This window comes from Aulonocara stuartgranti (assembly GCF_965226115.1).
Source record: "Aulonocara stuartgranti genome assembly, chromosome: 6".
NCBI classification, from domain to species: domain Eukaryota; kingdom Metazoa; phylum Chordata; class Actinopteri; order Cichliformes; family Cichlidae; genus Aulonocara; species Aulonocara stuartgranti.
Genome location: NC_138944.1, coordinates 4,492,300 through 4,504,397, shown reverse-complemented (window position 1 = coordinate 4,504,397; position 12,098 = coordinate 4,492,300). Strand labels below are relative to the sequence as shown.

Genomic DNA, 12,098 nt, shown 5'->3' with positions numbered 1-12,098 from the left:
TCTGGATTTTCTTCCTAAGAACTACAGTTGACATCATGCATATTTATTATTCCTACTTTTCTTAGATAGTTTTGTTTTTTTTAAATGTGTGTTAATTAAATTACACCAACCTTTAATAACTTGGACACTTTCTCACAACTACGTCAGCTTCCAGTTTTCTTCCAGTTTTACTCAAATAAGCTCAAAAGAAAGTGTTCAGACTTACTTTACTTTTTTTTAAATGCAAATAAAACCCAACTGAAAATGACTCGCAGTGTATCCCACTTGGTCTACAGCTTTCTCCATGCGTGTGTAGGGCTGTGATGTGTGTAGGCCTCCAAAATGTTAGTTCTTTTTCAAGTTGTTGCTAATAAATGTTTAACCATATTTACTTTTACTGAAATTTCTGCAAGCAAAAAAGGGAGAAATGGGAAATAACTCGGTCTATGTGTGCATCTCAGAGCTCTGAAAACAAATAAACAGCAGATGCCACACTGGGAGATTCCTGCCTGCAGAGTTAGCAGCATGATGAACTGCCACAGTTCTTGTAGTCTGCGGTAGGGCTGCTCGATTATGGCAAAAATGATAATCACGATTATTTTCACTGAAATTGAGATCACGATTATTTGACGATATTTATTTAACCCTTTAAGACCTACTATAGAACCAAGTCCACCAGAGCTTATATTATTTTTATTTATTTTTTTTACATGCTGTAGTGCCATTTGTGGGAGCATTTCAAGTTGCTATACATCAATACAACTGTTATAGCCCATATTTTAATAATATGTCTGCATTAAGTGCATAGTAATTACATAAATTGCAAAAAAGTGCAATAAACTACAAAAAAAAATAGAAAATCGCTTTTGTTTTGTTTACATATATTTCTACTTGGAGAGATTTAAGAGGTTTATCCCTCAAAACTTTAAATACAATAAAGTTGCAAAAAATAGTTTCCCACCACAGGAAATTTATTTTGAGTGTCTTCATAGTTTTATTTTGGAGATACAGCAATTTTTATATACTGCAGGAAAAACAAAAAACAATCCTATGATGCAAATTTGCAAAGAAAACAGCAGGTGCATCATTTCACTGTGGGAAGTGTTACGAACAGCTGATGGATCGGCAAAGCGTGTTTCTGGAATATTATGTTTTTGTTCCTGCAAGCGCTTTTTATGCAATTTTTGCAAAGCTATATGTGGAACGAAACCGTGACCGAGGACAAGCTGATGGCATCAGATGTAAGTACAACTCCTCCGGTTTCATATGCAAAACAAATTATTGCGCTAGCTTACACGGTTCAGGTTCTACAGGGATTTAAAAATAGTTACGCAAAACGGAGCGTGCTGCTCTGACCGGCTTTAAAGGGTTAACAATGACTTTAAAAAATAATATAAAATAGTGTGCAACACCACTGAAGTTTTTTTTACCTCTCTTTTCAACCAACGGCAGTCACTCTCCTCTCCAAATAACTTCTGCTTAGCTTTCCGAGCTTCCCTCAGGTCCTCTTAATCAGCGGTCTCCAACCTTTTTTGCGCCACGGACGGTTTATGCCCGACAATATTTTCACGGACCGGCCTTTAAGGTGTCGCGGATAAATGAGGGAGGGGCTAATAATCGGCTCAGTCATTTTTAATGATCGTTGAAAGCCCAGATCGTAATCGTGATTAAAATTCGATTAATTGAGCAGCCCTAGTCTGCGGTGATGCAATAGCTGCAGTAAAGAGTTATAGCAGATCAACTTGTAATTATGAGACCGATTGGCCCTTTAGTGGAAAACTGTCCATCTTTGGTCTCTGGCTAATGGATGGGATGGGCCGGTTTAATTTTTAGACTTGTATCTAAGAGGTCACCACTGTCTGCCCAGCTGTGGGGTTACTCTGTGTCCTGCAGACAGTACTGAAAAGTATTAAAACTGATGGTCTGAACTAGAGCAGGGCGATATGGCCAAAAATATTTATCACGATATATATTTGAAAATTTGCGATAACGATATAACCGACGATATAATTGATGCGAGACAAAATACAACTCCACAACATTACTAGCGCAAAAAGACAACCTTCCATTTATTTTCACTTAAACAAGAAGCTGGTTTTTATGTACATTAAAGCTTTATAAAAATGCAACAGTGCAAATGCAAATTCCTTGCTGAAAGTTTAACCAAAAGGCATTTCCAGTAGAAATGGGCTGACATATCCTGAGCATAACCATGTATAATATTCACTGAAGTTAAAAAGAGGTGCTTTGCAACATTAAACTGCAGTGCGCAGTACGTATTTTTCGGACCATAAGGTGCACGGGATTATAAGGCACATTAAGCGAAACAAAGCAGTCAGGAAATCAAACTTTATTCAACTCATTCTTCTTGCTTCCTCCACTTCTGTAACATTGATTCATTAATGTTGAATTCTGCTCTATTCCCATGTTGTTGCAGTATATTAATGACTAACCTCGTATTGTGGATGGATTATCTCAGTTGTTCTCCTGACTGAAGTTTGGTCCGTTTACAGCATCCTGCCATGCGATTGCATTTGTCTCTAACCATGAGGAACCTTCACGTTAACTTTTATAAGTGGAAAAGTGTTAGTGTTCGTCCTCCAGCTTCACTGTTTATGTTATGCTAACATAGCTGTGTCGCTAGCGATCACGTAGCACATCATTATATACCAGCTAGCCCAACTTCAGTAACCCTACAAACGTCACTGCTGTTTAGTTTCCTGCCTTCATTTATGTTGGAAGTGATAGCAGAGCTGTACGTTTGATTTTTTTCAGAAATCTCAGTCAGAACATGTTATATCATGCTTAGGTAACTAGCGAAACTAGCGAGCTAACTTCCGCTAGCTTCCTGCTAACTTCTAACTCCGTTAAATGTAATACATTTTGTTTTCATGGATGCCTGGAAGTTAAACTTCATAGTTACACCTGGTAAAGCAGCAATGCTGATCGTTTTATTAAAGATGAAAGAATTTAGACAGTTTTTAAACTCTCAGTGATGCTGCAGTGTTCGTTTGACCTGAAGAGGGGGGTTTAGGACCCAGATTACTCCCAGATTTAAGAGCATCTTAGTCCGACAAATACGACAATAATGACGGCCGTTTGCATGTTCTGCAAAAAAATGTGCTTTGTCGTGTAACTGATGGACAAACACCAAACCAGTTCCACATCACTGAAGTTGCACCATTTTTACAACCCAATTCTGGTTCATCTGTTTCACTCAACAATCAGCCATGTGCGTATGAAAACAAAGGCACTGCGCATGCGCGTTTTACTCATATTCTATTGCGATATTTCATTTTCCTATCGTTGCCTAACATTATACCGGTATTACCGTGAACGGTATAATATGGCCCAGCCCTAGTCTGAACTTCCCCGCTAGCCAAACTCTGTTTTGTCATCATTTCTAAATGAGGCAACTTTCCCAGATTTTCATATTGGAGAAATATGGACAAGATACAGCTGTAATAATCCAGTATCAATCAACCAAGCAATCAGCCAGTAGAGAACGCATATTAAGATATTATATGAGTTTATTTTAGAAAACATACATTTTCCAGCTCCTTTATACTTCTTATATGCAGTATGCCAACAAAACGCCCACATGCTCTTGACAGTAATTCATACTTAAAAAAAAAATAAAAAATAGATGCATTATGTGTTTTTGTACACTCAGCTGTTCTAAGTTTATATGTGTGTATACATTTATTCGTTCATGCCAGCAGCAGCTGTTGTCCTTTTCCCAGAGCCTCCTTGGTGCTTTTGTCTTCCTCCAAAAATTGGGAAGTCATTGGAGCACATGACACTCCTCCAAAGTAAAAGTCTCCCAAAGAAGAATTTTTATTTTCTAAGGAGTAAAAGAGATGGAGTATAAGTGTAAAGAAACTTTCTCTGTTTGGACATAAAAAGCAAAGAAGCAACAAAGCAGTGCTCACCATGACAGCAGGAAATCTCATCTTAGTGACTGACTGCGCTTCCAGTGTTTAGACAATGATCTGCCATTCACTGACATGGATCACCGTAATGGTGCAAGCCGCAGCATTTGTAGGAGTTTGATCTAACAGATTTTATTTCAGCTTTTTACAAACATAAAGATCCACGCTGACTAAATCACAAAAGGCTTCCCCCCCCCCCTTCAGGATGAAATCTAATCCCCCGGCCAATATTTCTAATAAATGCTGCTGATATGTGCAGATATTGGATTATGGCTGACAAATTGGCACCATTGCTTTTGTTGGTGAATTAGCTGAAAGAAGTCTCTGACAGACACGCTCACTTTACCTGCTAAAGCCAGCGAAGCTAATACAGCAGTCTGTCATGAAAGAAGCAATAAATCCTGCTTTCAAGAAGGTTATAATGTTCAGCTCGTTGAGCAGGAAGATGCATCTGTTGTTGAACTCGTAAACCGCTCAGTGTTTCTCTGTCCAAAGTAACCTGTTATGAAAATATGAAATATGATTGCATATTTTTGAGTATAAATTAAATATTTCAGAAAACACAAACAATGCGATGTTCTTTTCTCAGTGTACACTTCATGGATCTTTACGTATCTAGCTATTAAATGCTCGATGCAAGTCTTCCTGTGGAAGACCATAGCAGCGGGGTTAGTGAAAGTTTTTGGTACCTTAAGCTGTCTTGTTTGCAGTCTGCTTGTGGTGCTTTTGGCCAGGCTGTGGTTGAATGCAGGTACATGGCTTGTGTGGAGAAGTCAGTTCAATTCAATTTTATTTATATAGCACTAAATTACAACAACAGTCGGCTCAAAACGCTTTAAATTGTAAGGTAGACCCTACAATAATACATACAGAGAAAAAAATCCAACAATCACATGACCACCTATGAGCAAGCACTTTGTCGACAGCGGGAAGGAAAAACTCCCTTTTAACAGGAAGAAATCTCCAGCAGAACCAGGCAGAACCAGGCTTAGGGAGGGGCGGGGCCATCTGCTGCGACCGGTTGGTGTGAGAACTAAAGAGGGACTGCATTTGCCAACATTCAACTGTAAACTACAAACAAGCTTTTGATTATCTGTTTAGAAACCACAGATATCCACTGTTGTTTGTTTAATTTAAGACTAAAAAAAAATTAAATGAATGAGAGGTAAAACTTGAGGGGGGAGGGACAAATAAGTAAATACTTCTGCCTACTCCTTTTCAAACAAATAATGGAATGATATTTTGTAATGATTGTGAAGGCACATGTTTGAAATGTTTGAAATAAAAATGAACTGAACTGACAAGCTCTGAAATACTGTCAATTATCTCTAGAGACAAAGTTATCTGATCAGAGTTTAAGTTCAGCTCACCCTGTCATCTGTTTAGATCTTTCCCCCCAAAGGTTTTTTGCAACATTGGTAATATCTGGTGTATAAACTGTAGGAAACTGGGCAATTCTGAAGAGGTTGGACACTTGTAGTGATTATATGCTGCTGATGTGTGGCATCATTTCGAGAAGCTGTCCAGGAACTAAAATCACAATGTTGTTGCAGCTGGTTTTATTTTCATTTTATTATTTAGGGGGGGATTAACTTCCCATGCATGGTAGTTTAGTGTTAGTTGTTTTTTACTCTCCAATATATATATATATATTTTTTTTACCCTCTGTTCTTCTTCCTGAAAGACAGGCATCCTCTGGAGAATGACTCCAAAAAATAAGCAAACACTTGAAATTTGATCTGAGTGCTTGAGCTGAGTTTCTTTTGGTTTTATTGGGTTTGAATTTGATTTCAAACCACCTGCGAATATGTTTTAATCTGCTCATATAGTTTTGGATTTGATCATGGCCTTTTTTTTGTTTTCTGTTGAGACGTGGTAGCAGAATGTGAACATGGTCTCTGAGGTTTTGAACAAGATGGATTTTTTTTTTCTTCTCTTTTTAGTTTCTCTTTTTGCTCAGGTGGAGATGCCACGCTCACAAAAAACCAAGATAAAAAAATGAGCCAGTAAAACAATTTTGGTGCTATAGTATCTACAGAGGATCGAAATTCAATTCATCCTGTTGTCATGTTGCTAAAACCCTACATACCCGCCAAAAAGCATCACGAGGCTTTAGAAATAAAAATACAACAGTGTGTGGCTGTTTGGTAAGAGAGTTCAGAAGTAACACGTGTGGTAAGAGGAGGGTGGAGGAAGAAACGTCCCCAGAGACTGCAGCTGAAGGAATGTAGGCTCGGGCTTGGTTGACCTGAGAGGTCAGCAGCAAATGGTGGTAGGAGTGCAGGAGGAGGTGTGGGAGGGTGAGAAAGCGGTTCCTTTTTCCAGCCGGAGGATTCACAGCTCTGCAGCTCCACACTGGAGTGCAGCTTTCGCCAACACACCTTACATAAAGCGTTGACAAAGCAGTCAATTAAACTGCAGTTATTACCTGCTTTGTGACAGCACTGACAAATTGTGTAATAACTTCATTTCGGATGAAACGAGATGGGGAATATTAGACCAAATGAGAAGCCATTTTTTCCCTCACCCCCCTAGCCCTCCATCCCCGTCATGTTGATATGTAAGAGCAGCATTCGCAACAGTTGAGCTGCCCAGGGAGTTTAGCTGTGCCAACCTGCTGTCACGAATCTGTTTCTCTATTTGCTTCTGTACTCTTAAATTAACTCTCATGGACACAAAACGTACAGAGAAAGGCAAACTCTGTCCTGGCTGCTGCCCACTCACTTTCTCTACCAACTCAACCTCCTCTCTCTTCCCTTAACATCTCTCTCTCTCTCTGACCTTTTGTTTTCCACTCCACCTCAAATCAAGATTCTCCCGTGTCCATCCTTATTGTTGTCGTCTTGTTTTTACCATTCTTCTTCGCCTGTGGAGGTTTTTTTTTTTTATTCATTTGAGTTTTTCTTTCTTTTTTTGTGCTGTCTGCTTTCCTTGCACTACAATGAAGAAAAGACATCCTTTCTGCTTGTTGATGGGTTTTGCATAGTAGGATGCAGATTATCTGGCAGCCTCTGCAGGAATTTTGAATAGTTCAGTTAAGTGAAAGGTGCTTTTTGGCGGCAGTTGTATAGTTTTTGTACCTATTAGAAATCCCCCCCCCCCCCCCCCCCTCATCTTTTATAAATTAGGGCTGAACATCACAGTAACAAAGTGGCAATGCTTTGTTGCAGTGTATGAGGCAGAGCATGCACTGGTCAGCAATTGGGGAAATCGGCACAACTAACACCTGTTCTGATTTTGTTTTTTTTAACATAACATGGGACTACTTGCTGTATAATCTCTCTCTTCCACAGCATGTCTTTCATCCTGTCTTCCTTCTCTCACCCCAGCCGGTCTCAGCAGATGGCCCCGCCCCTCCCTGAGCCTGGTTCTGCTGCAGGTTTCTTCCTGTTAAAAGGGAGTTTTTCCTTCCCACTGTCGCCAAAGTGCTTGCTCATAGGTGGTCATGTGATTGTTGGATTTTTTTTCTCTGTATGTATTATTGTAGGGTCTACCTTACAATTTAAAGCGCCTTGAGGCGACTGTTGTTGTGATTTCGCGCCGTATAAATAAAATTGAATTGAATAATTTATTCATGTTGAATATTTGTAGACAGACAAATTGCTCCCCTGACTAAGAACAGCTTTGCACGACCATCAACCAGAATCTGCACAACCTGATGGTTCCACTGTTGCCTCACAGCAAGAAGGTCCTGGTTTCGAATCCCCCATCTGGCCAGGGCGTTCCTGTGTTGCCTTTGTTCTCCCGGTGTCTGCATGGGTTCTCTCCACGTACTTCTGCTTCAACAGTCCAAAGACTGTTTGTGGGTTTAGTTTAATTGGTGATCCTTCATTGGCTGTAGGTATAAATGGTTATGTCTCTCGGTATTGGCCCTGCCAGGTTGGCAAACTGTCCAGAGTGTACCCCGCCTTCTCGCTCTATAGCACCTGGGATAGGCTTCAGATAAATGGAATATTTTTTTAAAATTTTCCTTCACTTGCAAACTCTCAGCCCTCTTTTTTTTTTTTTTTGTTTTTGATAATTCTTCACTTTGCTTTTGCACAGTGCTGCCACCACCACAAGTTTGTCAGCCATCTTTGTTGAGCACCATCTTTTTCTTTTCTTTTTTTCTTTCTCTGCTGTCTGTGCTTCTATTGACTGTGGCTTTATTTTGTTATCTTACAGAGCTCAGACTGGATTCAACCAAGGACTCCTTTTGTTTCATAGACATGGCATCAAGAAAGTAGAAGTTATGTGATACCTTAGTTTTCGGTTTCTCTTTGAGTTTTCTCTCTGTTTGCCTCGTCTGCTCTGCTATTCCCTTTCAAGCCTCACTTGTTCACTTTCATTTTCTCTGTGCACGTTACTGTTTTTTCTCTCCCTGTCCTCTCTGTTATTTGTCTGGGAATCTAGTTTGAAACTCCCCCCTCTTGACTTGCTGGTTGTTTGTTATCTTGATGAAAAGCGATGTGCTTGTCTTGTCCAATGGGCTTCTCAAAGCCAGCACATTGTTTCTAAATTGCTGAACATGTTGCTGCTGCTAAACAGGTTCGGTATTTTTATCTAACTGCATGGTGTCCTCTCATGCTACCCACTCTTTAGTTTGCTCTCCTTCCGGGCTACAGCTTGTGAACCCCTGCCGTCCACTCGGCTACCCCTCTCTTGCATAATGTATCACTGAGCTGAACCTCAAAGACTTTACTTTGATTAGATTTGCAGTCTCTTCTTATCACCCTGGAAACGCCAAGCTACACAGCAGAGGACGAGCACAAGTGAAGGGTTTCTGTGTAGCTGCTAATGATGCAACACACTTTGCAGGCTTTGCTTATGCTACATTCTTATGTTGTATTTTTAAAAAGCCATTACGGTTTCCTTTAGTAATGACATAGTGATCATGAGCCAGTGGGTCACCTGTTGTGCCACCTGTTTTTATATTTTACATAAGTAATGCTAATGCTACGATTGGCTACGTGTTATTTCTGTCATAGCAGAGCAACAGCAAATGTTCTTTTGTGTTCAGGAAAATTATTTTTATCCAATCGTCACAGGAAATTTTGCCACATTGCCAGAAAATAAAAATTTAGTTCCACTTTTTCAGTGTGAGGATTTTAGTTTGTCACGGAGGATACTACTCAGTCAAAAAGTTGTGTAATATTTTAGGGAACTTTCAGAAATGTGATAGACGACCTTAAGGATGGCTTTGCGTTTAGAGTTAATGAAAGATTGAGTGGAGTTAAAGGATCGAGCATTTTTAGAATTTGGTTCCTTAAAGGTGTGTTGAAGCGGTCTTAAACCCCCCCCTCCCCCCCCCAATAAAAACCCCCAGACTTGAGCCTGATTTATAATCCTGTATTGATATGCAGAGAAGTTTTCACCCTGTGCCACTGTGCCAATAAAATCTGCCTTTCTTAGACTGCATTCCAGTTGAAGCCATAACGTGTACAGGGCTCGCAAAATTTCAAAATCACTGGTAGCCCTTCAGGCAGGCACTCTTCAGTTTTTGGTAGCCCAAAATAAATTTAAGTAGCCCGAATTAAAAAAAAAAAAAAAAAAAAAAAAAAAAGACAATTTTTTGATTGATGTTTTGTTTCCTTTTCAATATTATACATTAAAGTATAATATTGTAAAGGAAACACAACATCAATCTAAGAATATTTAAAACACAAATTACAACAACAAATTACAATCATCAACTCAAATATTTGGTTCTAATTGAACAGAAATTTCTATGAACTTGCAAGAACTGTGTAGAACATCAATCGGTGTTCAGTAAGAGGCAAGTGGAACCAAGATCTAGGACATTTGCGTTTTGAAGTTTGCAAAGACTGCTAAATCTTGCCAATGGTAGTTCACTCTTTGCAACATAGTACGCTGTTCTAAACAGCCTTTTCAGGACTTCTTGTTATGCTTGGTTTATTTTTAGTATGTTTTTTGCAATCGGTGTTTGTTCTGGGAAAGAGAGTGCAGACTGGGCAATAATGCATTTCTTGCATTTCTCATGGGTTCTGATGAGGTCTTTCTTAAAATGACTGGTCCCAGTAACAAAGGCGCTTGTCGACTCAGAAATCGAGGGAAACTCACAACACACCCGGCAGAGCATTATGTTATTTAGCTCGTCATATTCCAGCCACATAAATTCTTTTGTCCATGAAGTGGATCGTGAAAGCACAAAACAAGCGCAAATTCAAACGCGATTTCCATGTCTCACATATTGACAGTGGCTCATCAATGCCGATGACATAATTGCTCAGCTACATTTGCGAAAGAATGCAAAAGCATTGACATATCTTTCCTTCCTATGATAGCCTGACGGGCAGGGCTGAGATGGATTTTGGTAGCCCGACTCGAAAAGTCGCTAGCCCCGGGACGTCGGGCTAGCGATTTTGCGAGCCCTGGTGTAACCAAACATGCCTTTTATGAGAAACGTGGCCTATTTTATGCTTAAACGGGAGCAGCAAGTTTCTAAAAAGACTATGAATATGAGTTTTATACTATAACAAACGTAAATGAGCTGCTATTAGAAGAAAGCACCGAAAATAAAACGGGGATATTTTGCGCACACATGAATAAAAGGTGTTTCGTGAAATCTTAGTTGCCTTTTGGCTTAAAGACAAAAAGGTTACAAAACCACTAGTGCATACACTCGCCCTCACTCAAGGCCACTCCTCCCTGAGCCTGGTTCTGCTGGAGGTTTCTTCCTGTCAAACAGGAGTATTTTCTTCCCACTGTCGCCAACGTGCTTGCTCATTAGGGGGTCATATGATTGTTGGGGTTTTCTTACACTGTGAATGTGCAGTCTGAACAGCATTTTATTTGTTAAATTAAGCTCAAGACAGTTAGGTAGTAACTGAATCTATCGAACAACAAAGGGGACAAAGATGACACATTAACAGCTGTGTTTTTGTCTCCCTTGGAAGGAAGCTGACTTTTCACATTCAATAACAGAAACTGAACCACAGACATGTTCAGCTGCTGAGGGAATTTCCAGAAGTGACATGCCCATGTGACTTTAGGCAATCACCGTTTGCTAGAGTTTGTGGAAGTGGCATCATCGGCTCAACACTGAGTACGAATCCATAATTATAGTTTTCCAGCCAAACAACCAGTGAAAAGTGATATATTCTCTGAGGCGTGTGTGCCGCACCCATCGTTGCGTTCAGTGTTTGCCTCTGCTTGGTGTTTGGGGAACTGTTCATTTTTATCATTCTTGCACGGCTTAGGTTGTATCATGTGGAGAAAAAATAAAGCAAGGGCAAAAAAAGAAAAACGACACAAATCACGTGAGGATGTCGCTGTATATGGACTTGCTTGGCCAGCAGTAGGGAGATGTGGTTTGTTCACTGTGTGCTGACAGTGTATTTAAGCACAGCATACGACTGGGTGTCTCAGTTAATTGGTAAAAAATCCCATTTTTAAAAACAAAGAAAAGCACCACTCTGGTTTTTGAATTAAAAAAAATAAAATAAATCACGGCTGTTTGAGGAAAAGTTAATTCAACCTTTTATTGGCTTTGCTGGTTATAGAGCTTCAGTACTTGCTCTTGAAGCTTTCTTTTTCTAATTCAGTAACCAACACCGTTCTTACGCTACATTATTCCCTTTGAAGTCTATATCTTCATATATAAAGCACCTCGAGGCCATTGTTGTGATTTGGTTATATAAATTGAATTGAACTGAATTGAATTTCACATCAGTTGAAACCCATCTGAGTTCTCCTGATGACTAGCATGTATGGGAAGCTGTACAGGGAATAGTGGTAGGCAGAAACATTCCCAATTACCTCTCTTTGACGTCCCTCGTGCACTCAGTCCTGCCGGAGCCGGCCAGAGAAAACCATTAGCCTCTTGGAAGAAATATGAACATCTACCATCTGGACAGCGTGCTTATGAGGAAGGCGACAGTTTGGATACGGCACTCCTCTTGTGTTAATGGTTAGGAGGAGGTTAACTCTAGATAATGCAGAAGGGTTGTTTTGGTTGTCAGCTAAGCTTATAGGTTGGACACGAAATGGGATGTGGGGTGTTTTGGGGTTGTTGTTTTTTGGGTGAGTGAAGCATTTCAGTTTCATTGATTGCTCCTTCCTGGAAAACAAGTAAATTTATCATTCCTTTTAAAGTAGTATGTGCTGCTCCTAAGTGTTTTTCAGAAGCGAAGGTGCTCTATCTTATCTACATTAAAAGGAAGGAGGCAAAGTGAGAGCAGAGATGTT

The 12,098-nt window shown here is 39.8% G+C and overlaps 1 protein-coding gene across 5 annotated transcripts in view; it reads left to right on the top strand.

Annotated features, from left to right (window-relative positions):
* Positions 1-12,098, top strand: part of rptor (regulatory associated protein of MTOR, complex 1) — a 204,499-nt gene that overhangs the window by 24,416 nt on the left and 167,985 nt on the right. The window lies entirely within an intron of this gene.